This window comes from Topomyia yanbarensis, chromosome 2 (genome assembly GCF_030247195.1).
Source record: "Topomyia yanbarensis strain Yona2022 chromosome 2, ASM3024719v1, whole genome shotgun sequence".
NCBI classification, from domain to species: domain Eukaryota; kingdom Metazoa; phylum Arthropoda; class Insecta; order Diptera; family Culicidae; genus Topomyia; species Topomyia yanbarensis.
The window spans coordinates 114,350,430-114,366,521 of NC_080671.1; the positions used below are offsets into that span (position 1 = coordinate 114,350,430).

A 16,092-nucleotide genomic window follows, 5' to 3' on the forward strand; every position below is an offset into this window, starting at 1 on the left:
GAAAGATTTCTGTCGAAGGAATCAGTGCATGGGAAAATGTTGGTTCCAATCCAAAGTTTTTCGTCACTTATAACATCGATTGAATTTAGTTTTTTTTTATCAAATCTACTATGTTTTCTGTTTATGTCTGATGGACCCCGACCTGAACCGACCGAAAATTCCATATTTAAAAAAACTCGAACCCGAACAGAACCCGAAAGTTTAAATGTATAGTACTCGAACCCGATCATCTCTTAAATCCTCATACACGGCTTACCGGCTTCATTTTAAACTAAATGCTTATTAGTTAGCAGGCCATTTCCGGATAGTAAAAAATAAAATCTTGGCACTAAAAATCCCTTAGTTAAATTTTGGCAGGGCTTGGCTAGTATTCCTTCGGCACTGAGAACCAGGTCGGGGGTCGAACGTACGGACGATTCACTGTACTGTACTCTGTACTGCCAGATGCCAGGTATCGCTTAGTTCCAATTGTAACCGAAAGATTGCTTTACATCATCATTATTCTGTCCTCTTCCAGGATATTCGAAATAAATTGATTTCAACTTATATGACCGGTCTGTAGAAATACGGAATTGGGAAACAGTTTGAACATCCCGAAACATTAAATTGTTTGACATTGAAATAGCCAGTACTAAGCTTTTCTTCATCATATACTTGAAGCAAAATATATTTCTAAAAGGCAATGTCTCTCCAACGAAAACCGATTAGTATCACGTACACGATAAGAAAACTCCTGCCCATAGCCAGCACTTAATATCTCGTGAAGGATCAATTTCTTACGCACACATCTCTTCCACACCTAACGAAATGACTAAAAAACAAAGTTCCTCGCTGAAGTTTCTCTCTTCACTCTCTCTCGCTCTCGAACAGTTTTCATTCTCCGGAAAGGACTTTTCCCTAGCTAGAGCTTTCCCCTTAAAAAACCACCCAAGGACTCTCGAATCGACCACCCAAACCGTTCAGTCGAGTTCTGGTCGCCCTGAGCGTCGCCCGCTTGGGATTGTTTGCTCGTGCTCAGGTCTCTGTATCGAAGAAAGTGTGCTGCTGTGCTGTATGAGGTTTAAGAACCAGCCAGCAGGCCCAGCAAAGCGGATTTGGTTTTATTGGCCCCTCCGCCATCCCTGCTTCCGGCTGTGCGGGCAGTAGTAAGTGATTCAACAGCTGGAAGCCAGTGGTGCCTCGTTACTAGTTACCAGTGAAGCCGTTTAGGGAGACCTGTGCAGCGCTGCAACATATATACGCATAAAGTGCTATTTATAGGAAAAAGGAGCAGTGGATTAAATTTTTCTAGTGACGCAGTTTGGTTAGGATGTGAAGTGTTTGGGGTTGAAAAATCTGCTGATTTGGCAGCCGATGCAAGAAAGCGCAACCGAGTCCATAGGAGATTCGCCGCTAGCCAAGAAAAGTGTAATCAATTGTGTAACGATTGGTAGCCCGTCGTTTTGATGGTGAATGTTGATGGTGAAATTTTTTCCACGAGTCTAGCTAAAGTTTGATAGTTGTGTAAGTGTGTTGGAACTGTAACAGCATCGTCGCAGCGAGTGAGACAGTGTTTTCTCTTGAAGCTACCTAATTCAGCAGCATACTGTTGCGTTTTATTAGTTCAATTAGCACCAGACAGGATTACGATGGAGGGGCGTTGAACAAGTCGTACGCGCTGGATCATTGGCCTGATAGGAGAAACCTTGGGAAAGTTACATCGATCAAAGGTAAATAGTCTGAATTTCCTCAGAGTTACGTGATCAGGAATAGGCAATACGGGAATTATGCTTAGACCTTGATACTTTTTTTTTCTTTTACGCACAATTGCGAGGCTCGGTTTGGGGAAAAAAGAAACGAGAAATATATGAAGGTGGAAACAGCGAGTCGCTTTATTTCATGGTAATAATCAGAATAATCAATAGTGAGACTGTGATATTTTGCTTTTAATTCGAACCAAATAGGTGTTTGTAGAGCTTTCCACAACTAAGCATGTTTAATCTTACATACATTTAATTTTAATGGTTTTGGCGTGAGTCCCTTGATTAAAGAATTTTTAATGTTCAACGAAATTACAGATCAAAATGGGCAATTATGCGAATAAATCGCTGGAGATGTAGGATCCAAACCTGCAACTATTGGTCCGCAGATTCAAAGGTTGCATGTTCAGATCCAACCTCTGCGTGATATTTTGCATATGTAATTGTTCCAGTTTTACTCTTTCATATTTAGATTTGTCATCATTCTGTTAGACATTACAAAAATCTTGCACACTTATTACTACGTGTCACGTTTATCAAAACTCTAAAACACAACTTGATTAATTGTTGGCACATCCCGACATGGATACCAATAAAGATCGTTTGTTATAGTTCACGTGCCGTCAATTTCCGGATCCAATTTATTGTGCGGAACGTGCATCGCTCTGAAACTTAATACTTTCTCCCGAAGAAGGAGTATTCCTACACTGAAGGATAGAAATAATATATATAGTGCTATGCACTGGTGGCTGCAAAAGGGAGCTATGAAGAGGGTAGCATTGCCCCCCTATTCAGACTGAAGGTGTTTTAGTAGAATAGAATTTATATTTCTCAACAGTAACTCGATTGTTCTGATATGTTTCTTTGATTTGATGACTACAGTCACGAATCATTATCTCCTTATAGTCTGGATCTTTTTTGGTAGTGCTAGTTGTTGATGTGGAAGCATTGGTTATTGATTAATAAATATTTGCACAGTTGGAAAAAAAGAATGAATAACTCTATCGTATAGCTGGCTCCAGCCCAATGACAAAGGGAGGAGAGCACACCATCCTGGCGGAATACATCTTATTATCGATGTAACTTAACTTAATTTTATATTTTAGAAACTCCTTTCCTAACGAGGTTCATATGTAAATAGTGGTTAATAAATAATTTAATCACACTATCCTTTCAAAATTTATTTGCTAGACTCTGCTGATTCAAATTACTGCGTGGTGAAAGTTTTGATTTCGACTCAGTAATTGCAAAGTATGGAACTAATCTAGCAAAAGTAATTTATAACATTTCTTAACAGTCCTGTGATCGACAGGGTACCCAAGTAGTTTTTCAAAGTTCAATCCATTAAATTCCAGTGTTCTTTCTCAAGCTGGAAATTGATTCTTACACAGAAAAAAATTCATGAACAAAAAATCACGATTTCGTGAACAGAACGATTTACAAAAATGCTGACAAAGTTCCTGAAATTAAGAATAATAAACCTCGTATTCATGCAACTATTTGTGTTTTCAAAAAACTAGTTCACGTAAAAATTATCCATGGCGTTACATTCCATTGTTTGGTTAGGTGACTATGGTTCTTTCCTGAACATGTTTAGTTTTTGTTATGATTCTTGATTTGGGGATAACCTGGTTTATAAGATGTTCTAAAAGATTCGATTTTTACACGATGTTCGCGGTTACAGAAGCTTCGTCACGTTTCTAATAATTTCTCGTTACATTACCGTGAATTTTTTATTCATAGCTTTACCATCAGATTTTTCTGGCAGAATAACGTAATTTTGTGTTCATGATTTTAGGACTGTAGCCACGATTTTCGTAATTTTATTATTATTATTATTTTATTCACGAGTTGATGTGATGATATCATCCCGAGCAAAAGAAAATAACTTATTGATAACAAAATGTGTTCTCTGGTTATCACCAGTTTGAAAACTAAATATGTTATGAATTTGGTTGATTTAACAGCCAATATAACAAAAATAATAAAAAAGTTTTGTACCTTGATTATAGATATAATAACAATGTAAGTTATCATTGATGCCATATTGATAACAAATTGTGCTATGTATGTTATGTTATCGAATAATTCATCCAGTTATCATTTTCATAAAACTGCTTATAGATGAAAATTGGTGTTTAACGTGTTTTCGTTAGTTGATGATAACTTGATACCCTGTATTTACAATTATCACTTGAAAGTTTTTATATATTCATTGAAAATGGTAGAACCCGAAGCCATTAGGACCTACCTAAGCAAATCTCCATTTCAGGTAGATAGATGTGAAAAAATTATCGTTAAAGGTCCAATTGTTAGTTTGAAACCTTAGCTACATTTTGGAGCCATAAAAATCATTTGCACCACTCCATGGCAGCGCCAGGCAACGATTTGCAAAACTCTAGGTTTTCCATCCTTTTAGAATGTAGGGGTAATTCGAGCCAGCCTACGGGTTAATTCAGACCGCCCTTTTTTACAATAGAATTATGTTTACCTATGAAATCTTTATTGGAGAAACTCATTAAAAACTAAAAAAGTTTTTTTTAATTAATCTGGTTAGTCACAGATGTCGATTGACGCATCATGTATTTTCCTTGCAGCGGCGTGTGTAATCGTGTGCGCAGACACAAGCCGCTAAACGGTGATTGATGGAATAGGCGGTCCAAATAACGCCGTACGCCCATTTCGCCTAAAGGTAGTGAGCGTCTTGAAAATATCTGTCGTTTCACCGAAACAAAAATCATTCCATAAAATAGGAGCCTCATGCTTTCCATATCACTTTCCTGTCATTTTTTTCACTTTTATTTGTTACTTTAATCGCGATTTTACCATTACAATGTTTGTTTTGTTTTGAGGATGGCAAAAAAAATGAAACATTGTATCTAAAAAAACTGAAGAATGAGATTCAGCTGTCAAAATTAATATTTCAGAATAGCGATTCCACACTGAAAACCATTCGATGAAGAAAATAAAACAAATTCTTGTATTCCTAATTAGTTGATTTCAACAGAAAAATGAAAAACGTAACTAAATTTTCTCTTAATTTTGCGAGATTCCCAAATAATAGTTATTAAAAATTATTATTGATTTTGATTCAATTTCATACGAAATGACAGCAAAGTTGCCAAGATGCACACTAGAGTGCCCAGAAAAATAATGAATTTTTGAAAACTCAATCGGCTCACCCCTGAGTCGATTCCTAGTCCCACCAGGAGTACTTGCTAGAAATTTGAAGCAAATCGGACAACTCTAGCTACCGGACCAACGTGCCTGAAGTTTGTATGGGATTTGTCGACAATTTACATGTAGAAAACCCACAAACTCGCATTTTCACCGCTAGGTGGCACTATATGCATCGTATTATTACTGTAAGTGAAAATAAGAAAGATAATTTAATTGCCTACAACTTTGTCGAAGACTGCTAGTCAATCCGACTTTGGTAAAAGAAGTTATTGAACTTTTAACGAAGTGATGTCTGAGTCAGTTTTGCATGGGGCCTGGCAGTGCATGGTTGCGGATTGGTACTCGATTACTACCAACTATACATTTTTGTGAGATAATGGTTAGCTTTAGCTGAATGGTATGTTCACAAGAATTGTAGTACATACTATGAGTTACGTTTTGGTTAGAAAATTTTAGTTGCACCTGTAACCGCATAGAGGGCGCCAACACTAACTTTTCATTGGAGTGAGATAGAATATCGAGATGTTCGGAAGAATTATTTAAAAATGCTTGCTCTACAACTTTGTGGAAGACACCTAATCTCTATCTCTTTCCTTTGAAAAGTTAGTATTGGCGCCCTCTATGCTGTAAAATGTCGAACTAAAATTATCCAACCAAAACATGACTCGTATTACCTACTCTAAATCTTCCGAACATACTATTGACCTAAACCTAACCATTATTTCACAAAAGTGTTTAGTTCGTGCGAATCAACAATCATGCAGTGCTAGGCCCCTTGCAAAACTGACTCAGACATCACTTCGTTAAAAGTTTAATAACTTCTTTTACCAAAACCGGATTGACTAGCAATATTCAACAAATTTGTAGGGAATTAAATTATCTTTCTTATTTTCACTTACAGTGATAATACGATGCATATAGTGCCACCTAGCGGCGAAAATGCGAGTTTGTGGGTTTTCTACATGTAAATTGTCGAAAAATCCCATACAAACTTCAGGCACGTTGGTCCGGTAGCTAGACTTATCCGATTTGCTTCAAATTTGGAGCAAGTACTCCTGGTGGGACTAGGAATCGACTCAGGGGTGGGCCGATAGGGGTCATTTTTTTCCTGTTACTCTAATGCACACCTTACTGAAATACATCAAGGTAGCGACAGCAACTATGTTCATACACGCTGGGCATAACAGTTATGCACGTAGGTAGTTATTTCAGCTTGGAAAGCTTGTTTTAGCCTGGACGCAAATACCTGAACCAGTACACAAAAACAGAAATTCAACTGACCTCATTTTGGTTTTACCTAGTTTTTCTCTAAAAACATTTCAATAAAGGGATGATTTTGATTGACATTTTTTTCAATACATGTATACTGAAAGTTGAAAGTAATAAGCAATATGATAATTATTTTTCATCTTTTGAGATTCCAAACTAGATGTGGAATAAGTATGAAGTTTTTTTGTAGTGCTGGCTGACTAAATAGAATAAAATACCTTTCATCTAAAATTGAAATCACCAAGCAATTATCAAAAATCCTTAAATACCTTTGGCTATTTCGTCTCATTTGAGAGTGCAGTTTATAAAAAGATAACATTATGAGAAACATTACTCTATGTTATATTTACGTGTGAATTACTGGCATACGGAGTATTTCAACAATTTAATTCCATACCTTCATCCTTCGGTCGGTGAAACAAAACGTTTGAAATATCCTATGTTGTATTTTACGATAAAGCAGTTGAATTCAACAATGAGATTAGTTGAATTCCAGTCGATTGTGGCTGAAAAGGTTGTGTAACGGCATATGCATTTGTGTCTGGACAAAAACAAGCGTTACAAGCTGAGACAAGCGTTTCTAGCTTTAGCTCAGGTCGGCTTTTTAAGTTTTGTGCTAGGCTGAAACGTTCGTGCCCAGACTGAAATTGACAGCATCAAATCAACAGCGTTGGATTATTGTTTTCAACAAAAATGTAGTTCGCCCAAATATTAACTAGACGAAACCAAAAACCTAACTAATTTTTTAGTTGAAATTGTGATGAATCGGTTTTCCGTGCACGAACGTCACGTCAGTCACAAAGTCTTACGATTTTCTAAGAAATCGAGGGGGTCCGAATTATCCCCACGGTCTTAATAACTCCGGGTTCCCCTATATTACTAAGACGTTTAAATCAGTTTGGTTTAACTGAATCATTTGGGCATCTACATATTTACAATGAATTTCACTGTGCTCATCACCCTGCATAATGTCCGGACAGTTCAAAGTAGCTTCGTAGCAGATCAATTCCAAAGTTCATTCGAGTGGTTATGAAACAAATCGATACATTTTTATGGTAGAAAAATAACGTCGATAATAGTGCTCTGATACCGATTTGATCTTACCAAACTACCTTGGTTTAAATATTGTTGTTATCAACTTCAGCAGTCCATCCAATTTGATTCTTTCGTCGTAACATCGCACAATAGAAATGTACTTCTGATCGTATTTGAGTCGATTCTTTTTGTTTTAGTTTTCCTCAAAGTTTCTTGCTGTAAATACACAGCGCTGCTAAGAAATATCTCTGAGCATCATTGGAACATGAAATTTTTCTGTAAGACAATCGGCGTTAGATTTTTTTCAGACCTGACCCTTAAGGCACAAAAATTTGTGTACACTTTTGACGGACGTTAAATTCACATTTCATATACAAATAATATTTTTTCCACCGCAGCAAAACCAATGCAATGACCAATTTGTAGTTTGCTTCGCCCAATGCCACACACGCATTATTTTTTTCCGATTAAAATTATTTTAAACAGATTGGAACGCTATGCTATATTTTTTTCTATGCTATATTTTTTGGGTATGTAATAAGTAAGGATTTGTGCCCTTCAGGTGCAAAGACTGGTTTTACCCAAAAATCTTCGCCCTAGTGAGAAATTTTGGTGTTTACCAAATTTTCCTCCTTAGGGTGCAATATAGCATAATGCTTTCGCATAGGCTTGCTAACCCAATACATGTTTCGGCTTCACTGTGTCTTATCGGCATAGGGGGAAGATGGGGTAAAACGCACTCCCTAAGAAAATATGATCATAACTCAGCAGTAGAACATCAATCGGGAGAATTTAACTAATGATATCGTTCAGCCAACATTTTCCTCTGTAATCACAATTATAACGCTTTGCAAAATATTCAAAAACATGAAAATAATTCAATTCAAAATCAATAAAAATGACTTTTTGAAAAATAAGCGGGGCAAAACGCATCTGTGCGGGGGCAAAATGCACCACAACAACGGGGCATAATGCACTACAAGAACGGGGCAGGATGCATCGCAACAACGGGGCAGAATGCTCCGTGAACAAACAAGTAGTTTTGTTTCCTGACGGGATTTCACAAAAGTGTGCCATTAAACAGCCTTAGGTTATGCAATCAGTAGGTTTTCAGAACGATTTTGCTGTTTTCGATTAACAAAAATCAGCAAAATCAAATTTTGGGGCATTTTGCTCCCGATGGAGCAGAGATATAAACTTAGCAAAAATAAGTGAGCTATTTAGTAGGTTTTTCATATATAGTGCGACACAATAATGAACAATAGTATAAATATAACTGGAATGCACTGATATAATAGTAAACAGCATTTATAAGAGCTGCAAATCCTTGTTGCACGAGCCACAATAATTACATGAGAAGAGCACGTTATTGATTTTTGTTAATTTCTCGAGCTGCTATTGATGTACGGTTATCAAACTTTAACAGTGTATGTTTGCTATAACGGACTTTCGACTGGTGTTACTCTTATCTAGAAATTTTCATCAGTTTTCGATATAAGCTAGGGGTGCATTTTGCCCCGGGGGTGCGTATTACCCCATCTTCCCCTAAACAGAACTTCTGCTCGGACGGGACATCACGTTTAATCAGTCGTTCTATTGAAACACGATTATGATTTAGCTTTTAGGGATTTGCGTCAAGCCGGCGCTAATCTATTCCGACAAAAAGTTAGTGTCGGTTTCTGATGAGGCGAAGCCGTAACGCACCCATGTAATAGGATTGGAACGTTTATCTCGATGAGGTTTCAAAAAATCCCAAATAAAATTTTGATGTTTTGTCCAGCTAGCCTAAACTGTGCGACTATATAAGTTCTAATGGGGGATGCCAATCACAAATGTTTTCTCAAACTCATCCAAAAAATTAATTCAAGCTGAAATAAATACATATACTGCATTACTGTAAAACTTTACTTTCATTCTGATAACTACCCTTGTAACAATAAAGGTTTTATAGTACTCCTGAAACTTGCACTTGGAGTGTGCCATAGAATTAGAAATGCTACTTGGGTGTAGCTGATTTACCAATCAATCTAAAACGTCACCATAATTTTCGACTCACTCTATGTGTAATTATATTACCTTCGACTTAGAAACTGAAGTGAAACCGTCAAACTGTAGAAATTCCTCGAGATTTTCAATGCTGGCATCAAAAACTGCAGCGATAACAAATTCTGTTATGATCCAGTTATTCGCAAATTGTGAAGATGATGATGATGATGATGATGATGTAATGAAGCCACCACCAGTGCAAGGGCTACGCCAATGGCTGCAGTTGCTTTTAACAGCAAGGACAAAATTATACTAGCGAATAACCTTCATTTTATTGCATGTTTGAAGGGCCAAAAAGGGTTAGATACATAAGCAGAAGTTCTTATGCGCACTCCACAGGGACAGTCCCAAGGGACTAAGAATCTCCTTCTAGCAATAACATCCAGCTATTCGAATAGCACAATTTGCAATACTCGTTAAGGAACTACCTGATGATTTGTGTGAGAAGAGCGCGTCAAACTTACCGTGCCATGACAGATAGAAATATTAAGATTAACTACATAATTCCGAAGAATTAGGAAGTTAGTGCAAACATTATTATGTTTTGACTAGAGACAGGCGATCCACGTACCCTAATCCATGACACAGTTCGTATGATGCCCTGATCCACCCTCCCTGCCCAAATAATGAAATAAATATAAAAATAAAATGTATATAATGAATGTAATCAATACAGTTCATCTAGAAAATAAAAGTAATGAAATGCTTCGAAGGAATAAAATGTTATATGTGAATATACTTAAATTGATTAGGTATATAACAAACATAATGTTGAATAAAGGATTAAACCGCAGTCCGACCATAGCGCCTGAAATCGACAATCATACTACAATATAATCAAAGCGGGTTCTTCGAAGCAACTCTATCTAATCAATTTAAGTATAAAGTGGTAAATATAAAACAAACGAAAAATTATAATGATTAAATTAGCTAGGAAGTAAAAAAGTAACTAAACGACAGCAGGTATACTGATGAATATTATGATTATAATGAGTATAAGGAATAATACTATTTATTAAATATAAACAATATTATGAATATGTTATTTATTGTACACGCACAGTCCATATAATATGAGTAATAAATGGATATCAACGAATACAGTGAATATAATACAGTGAAAAAACATGTTCCTTCAATTACCTGGGCTATGTTGGTCTGTTATGTCACGAAAGCAATTAAATCATTTCATCGAAGAAATGAATGTACTGGAATGGCAATGCGTAACGTCAAACTACGTCTATGGTCAGCAAACACGAGGAAACTGTTCAGCGGGTAAAAGTTAACCTGTCTAAGGTTCAGATACTCTCCGCTTTTTCTTATTTTTTCTTGTTTCTTGAAGAATAATGCAACAAAAAACATATTCATTATACCGGCACCTATCACATCATGAGTTATATGGATTAGATCTTGGCTAGAATGCTAAGAAATCTGCAGGACGCATAAGTGCCTTAAAATAAAGACCCATATATACATAATTAAAAATATAATTCTGAAATGGAAATTCTCATTTCAAAGCAGATAGTGGACATTGATGAACTTAAATTCATTCATAGTTCATTCTCATCCTCTTGCACCAAAGGTTTTATTTAGTAAAACCATCAAAATAGAGGTTCACATAATGCGACGTAAGTATTTAAGAAATCATGTAGAGAAGTATGAAACAAACACTAACCAACAACCAGTATGATGTGTGACGCACATACCATGCGCGTCATTGGTAAAATCTTGAAGCCGAAATTTTTAATCAAAAATTCAAAAGTATTTTTGGAATTAAATAAATAAATAAATAAATAAATAAAATAAATAAATAAATAAATAAATAAATAAATAAATAAATAAATAAATAAATAAATAAATAAATAAATAAATAAATAAATAAATAAATAAATAAATAAATAAATAAATAAATAAATAAATAAATAAATAAATAAATTAATAAATAGATGAATAAATACACACATAAATAACCAAAAAATAAACAAAAAAAAACAAAAATCGATAGGTACTGATGTAAAATTTATGTTTTTATGCAAAATGTTTGTCGGGGTGAACCAATTCGAAAGAAAAAATTTCAACCAGATTGAAAATTTTCAACCTTATTTAATTTTATTTTACCTTATTTGCAGCCATTCATATATCGCCAGAATGGAAGGCATCTAATTTATACGTAGAACAGTTATAAGAAATTGATCCATGGAATGAATATATCACAATTAAAATGCAAAAAAAAATGCATATAGCATTTGTGGCAATCATAAGTATAGTGAATGTAATAAGTGATCGTTGGATAGTATGGAAAAATAGGATGCCATTACAATCGAATTATTTGTTTTCATTGAATGATTGTATGATGTAATCGTATGGTCCCCACCCTTTCGCGTCAGACATCTTAGTGTTCCAATATACAAACTTGCCCCACATACACATCGAAAACATTCTATAGCACCCCCAATATACAGCAGAAAAAGAACGAACTCGGTCACCTGCTGAAACAAACACTAATCGGAGTCTGGGCATCAATCGAATTCTCAATGTTAAAGTAAAAATAAACAGACAAAAATGCTACCACCATTAAAGAATTGGCCATTCTAATGCTTATACACCGAGACGCATTCTGATCCAAGAAACAGTTCTAGCGATGTCCGGAGTTATGCGTTTGGAAACTTTGAGTGTAAAAAAGTGGTATAATATTAATAATTCAAAACGATCTCACCAAATTTTGACATATCCATGCTCCCCCGTCTTATGACAACGTTCATCCGTTAATTCGCAGACCATTAGTCCAGTACGGCACGTTCTAGTTCACACATGACGGTGTTTTCTCCCATTTAGAGCGACAAGGAAAATTTACTTAAACTTTTGTCGTTCTTTCATAGTTTGAAGCCAATATCCATCAAATCCAAAGGGAAAACGAATCTTCCTTCTATAGTCCGCCAGGGACTGTGATTTTGTTCTACCATCGCTCAGTTTTGAACCTCGACAATTTCTGTTCCTTTTTTACCACCATTCTGTATCCAACGCAATCTTTAAAACAACAACGCGAAGCCACATCGCAAATGCACACAAGTAGAATAAACCTCAGAACACATTCTCGAACAACGAGACTTGACACGAGAAAAAAATGTCCGTCCTCACTCAACCATTACCTACTTCGATCTCTTGAGTTATTCGCAAATAGTGAAGATGATAACATAATATCAAAATAATAACAATGGTAACAAAACATGATGAATTCATTATGTTATCCGCCTTTGCTCGGGATATGACATCACGACCAGGGTTGTTAATCGATAATTAATCGTCATCGTCGATAACGTTAACCACCCGTCAACGTCATCGAAAACTCCGTTAACGATAATGTATCGTCAGATTCATCGTCATCGTCGATAATTCATCGGTGGTTATCGCGATACATTTTGCGTTACTTTCCCGTTTATTGGAGTTGAAGTTGATGCGGTTAACTTTCGATTGTTTAGAAATAAATAACTATTAAAGGACATGTTGTTGGCAGTTGAAAATCAATAGTATTGGACATTTTCAATGCACGGGGGGGGGGGGGGGGGGGAAGGGCGGTGGGTTCGACGATGTGTCAAAATGGAATTTTTTGTCAACTTTTCGGGAGTGTTTTATATTGAAGGGAAAGTTATTCATAACAGTTTTAGCCTTCGCCTTGAAAGGTTGTGTTTGCTGATTGGTTGTAGCAACCAAGGCTGTGCAAGCCGTGAATAGGCTAGAAGTTTGTGTACCGTGTCAGTATTTGATGCCGTGTTGGTGCGGAGACAGGCAGGATTGTTTGTTGCGAGAGCGGTCGTTTGGTGGTGGTACCACGCGATAAGCGAGTGTTGGTGCGAAGGCAACGAAGTCTCAGGTAAGCGGCGCCCCACCTTGGTGGTAGTAGTGGTTGCGCTGCATACAACCGGCGCTTGCGACGGAGTGAGACAGAGCTGCATCTGGTTGGTGAAGCGGCTCGCTTCATCATCATTCATTCATCCATATTAGTGCAGATACGGGATTTTGAGTGTTTGTGTACCTAGCCACGCTGCGTAGTAGGGGAATACCTCTGGACCCACAGGTAAGCGGCGGCCCCACCTTGGTGGTGGTAGTGGTTACGCTGCATACAGTCGGCGCTAAGTGAGACAGAGCTTCTTGTTGGTGAAGCGTCTCGTTTCATCATCACTTATTCATCTGTGCTAGTGCAGAAACGGGCTTTTGTGTATTTGTGTACCTAGCCACGCTGCATAGTAAGGAAATACCCCTGGACCCACAGGTAAACAGCGGCTCCATCTTGGTAGTGGTGGTTGCGCTGTGTTCAACCCGAGCGTGACAGAGGGAGACAGCGAGAATCTGCAACTCTTCGAAGGACAGGTAGATTTTAATATAATTTTGCTAGTGTTAGTATTTAATTTACTTACTGTGTATGGTAGGCGAGATGGAGGATAGTGAGATGGAATCCTCCATTTCACAAGAGCAAAACTCTTCTGATCCCCCTCCCTCAACTCCCCTTAGAATAAAATTATACCCCCAAGGGTCTTCTGGACCTTGGCAGGTTTTCTTCAGGCGGAAAGGAAAGCCATTAAACCTTGTGCAAATTGCACGGGATCTGACTTCACGATTTTCTGCTGTAACAGAGATCGTGAAAGTAAATAAAGATAAACTTCGAGTTAGCATTGATAACATTAGACAAGCTAACGAGATAGTAGCATGCGAACTCTTCACGCGTGAATATAAAGTTTATATACTTTCGCGCGATATAGAATGCGATGGAGTCATCTCCGAACCCAGCCTCACTGCCGAGGATATACTTAAGCATGGTGTTGGTTGTTTCAAGAACACCCTGCTTAATAAAGTAAAAATACTCGATGTTAAGCAATTGTACTCAGTATAAATTGAAGAAGAGAAAAAAGTTTACCGACCATCCTATTCATTTCGTGTAACTTTCGCTGGGTCTGCTTTGCCTAGCCATGTTCTCATTAATAAAATTCGTCTCCCCGTTCGCCTTTTCATCCCTCGTGTGATGAATTGCCTCAATTGTAAACAGCTTGGCCACACAGCCACTTACTGTTCCAATAAGGTACGGTGTGGCAAATGTGGGGGGCCTCATCAAGAGGATACATGCAATAAAAACTTAGAAAAATGTTTACATTGCGGAGAAACTTCACACGAGCTCCTTGCATGTCCCATATATAAAATGCGGGAGGAGAAAATTAAACGATCCTTGAAGGAGAGATCTAAGCGCTCTTATGCAGAAATACTGAAAAATGCTACTCCTGAACCCACAGAAAACAGATACGCTATTCTATTGCCGAAAGAGTCTGACTCTGACGAAGCGTCCGAAGGTACATCATTTGTTTTACCTAGAGGATCCAGGAAAAGAAAACAATCCTCTTTTCCCAAACTGCCAAGCAAGGGCCTTAAAATTTCTCCTCCAACATATAAATTGCGGCCTAAGCTAAAGAATTCCGATGCAATACCGAAGCCAGTCCCTCCCGGTTTTGGTAATGTACAATCCAAACAGAACACCATTACTGGAAATAATAAAACTTCAACTTCCTCCGAGCCTCAACCGGGGATAGGTTTATTGAAATTTTCTGAAATTGTTGATTGGATTTTCAAAGCATTCAATATTTCTGAACCACTAAAAAGTATACTTTCAGCGTTCCTCCCAACAATTAGAACATTTTTAGAGCAGCTGATTGCTCAATGGCCCATCCTTGCAGCGATTGTATCTTTCAATGGGTAATTCACCTCCTCCAATGAAAGATTCCATCACTGTTTTACAGTGGAATTGCAGAAGTATCATACCTAAAATTGACTCCTTAAAAATTTTGCTGCATAATTTGAAATGCGATGCTTTTGCTTTATGTGAAACATGGCTTACCTCAAACATTAATTTCAACATGAATGATTTCAACATTATTCGCCTAGACCGAGACACCCCATATGGAGGAGTGCTTCTAGGAATTAAAAAGTGCTATCCTTTCTATAGAACTAACATCCCCTTGTTTGCGGGCATTGAGGCTGTAGCTGTCCAAACGAATATTAAAGGCAAAGACATGTCTATCGCTTCTATATATATATACCTCCCAAAGCTCAAATTGGACAACGTCAGATTTTTGAGGTAGTGGAATCCATGGCTGCTCCGCGGCTGATACTGGGAGACTTCAACTCGCACGGAGTATTGTGGGGTTCCCTCTTCAATGATAATCGATCCTCTTTGATATACAATGTTTGTGACGAGCTCAATATGACAGTTTTAAATACAGGCGAAGCAACACGCATTCCCAGACCACCCGCACGACCAAGTGCATTAGATCTATCTCTATGCTCGACATCACTTCGGTTAGATTGCACGTGGAAGGTTGTACCTGATCCTCACGGTAGCGATCATTTGCCAGTCGTTATTTCAATTAACAGTGAATTAGGCCTCACGAATTCAATCAATGTACCTTATGACTTGACACGAAATATTGATTGGAAAAAATACCAATCTTTAATTTCCACTTCTCTTGTTTCGACGGAAGAGCTACCACCTACCGAAGAATATGAATTTCTAGCGGGTTTGATTATTGAAGCAGCAGAACAAACCCAAACGAAATGCAATCCTGGCATGATAATGAACAGCCGGCCTCCTAATCCCTGGTGGGACAAAGAGTGCTCGGATGCATATGAAGCTAAACAAGTTGCTTACAAAGAAATTATGAAACGGAAAGGGTGTACACGTGCAAACTTTGAAAATTATTCGATTTTACAAAACAAATTTGACAGTCTCCGTCGTGCCAAAAAGTCTAGTTATTGGAGACGTTTCGTTGATGGCTTGTCA

At 37.3% G+C, this 16,092-nt stretch overlaps 1 protein-coding gene across 2 annotated transcripts in view; it reads left to right on the forward strand.

The window, feature by feature from the left end:
• The first annotated feature begins 979 nt into the window (after positions 1 to 979).
• Positions 980 to 16,092, forward strand: part of LOC131679248 (probable G-protein coupled receptor CG31760) — a 244,478-nt gene continuing 229,365 nt past the window's right edge. For both annotated transcript variants that reach the window (XM_058959941.1, XM_058959940.1), the window contains exon 1: positions 980 to 1,709. The gene's annotated coding sequence lies outside the window, so the exon portion shown is untranslated. The remainder of the gene's footprint in view (positions 1,710 to 16,092) is intronic.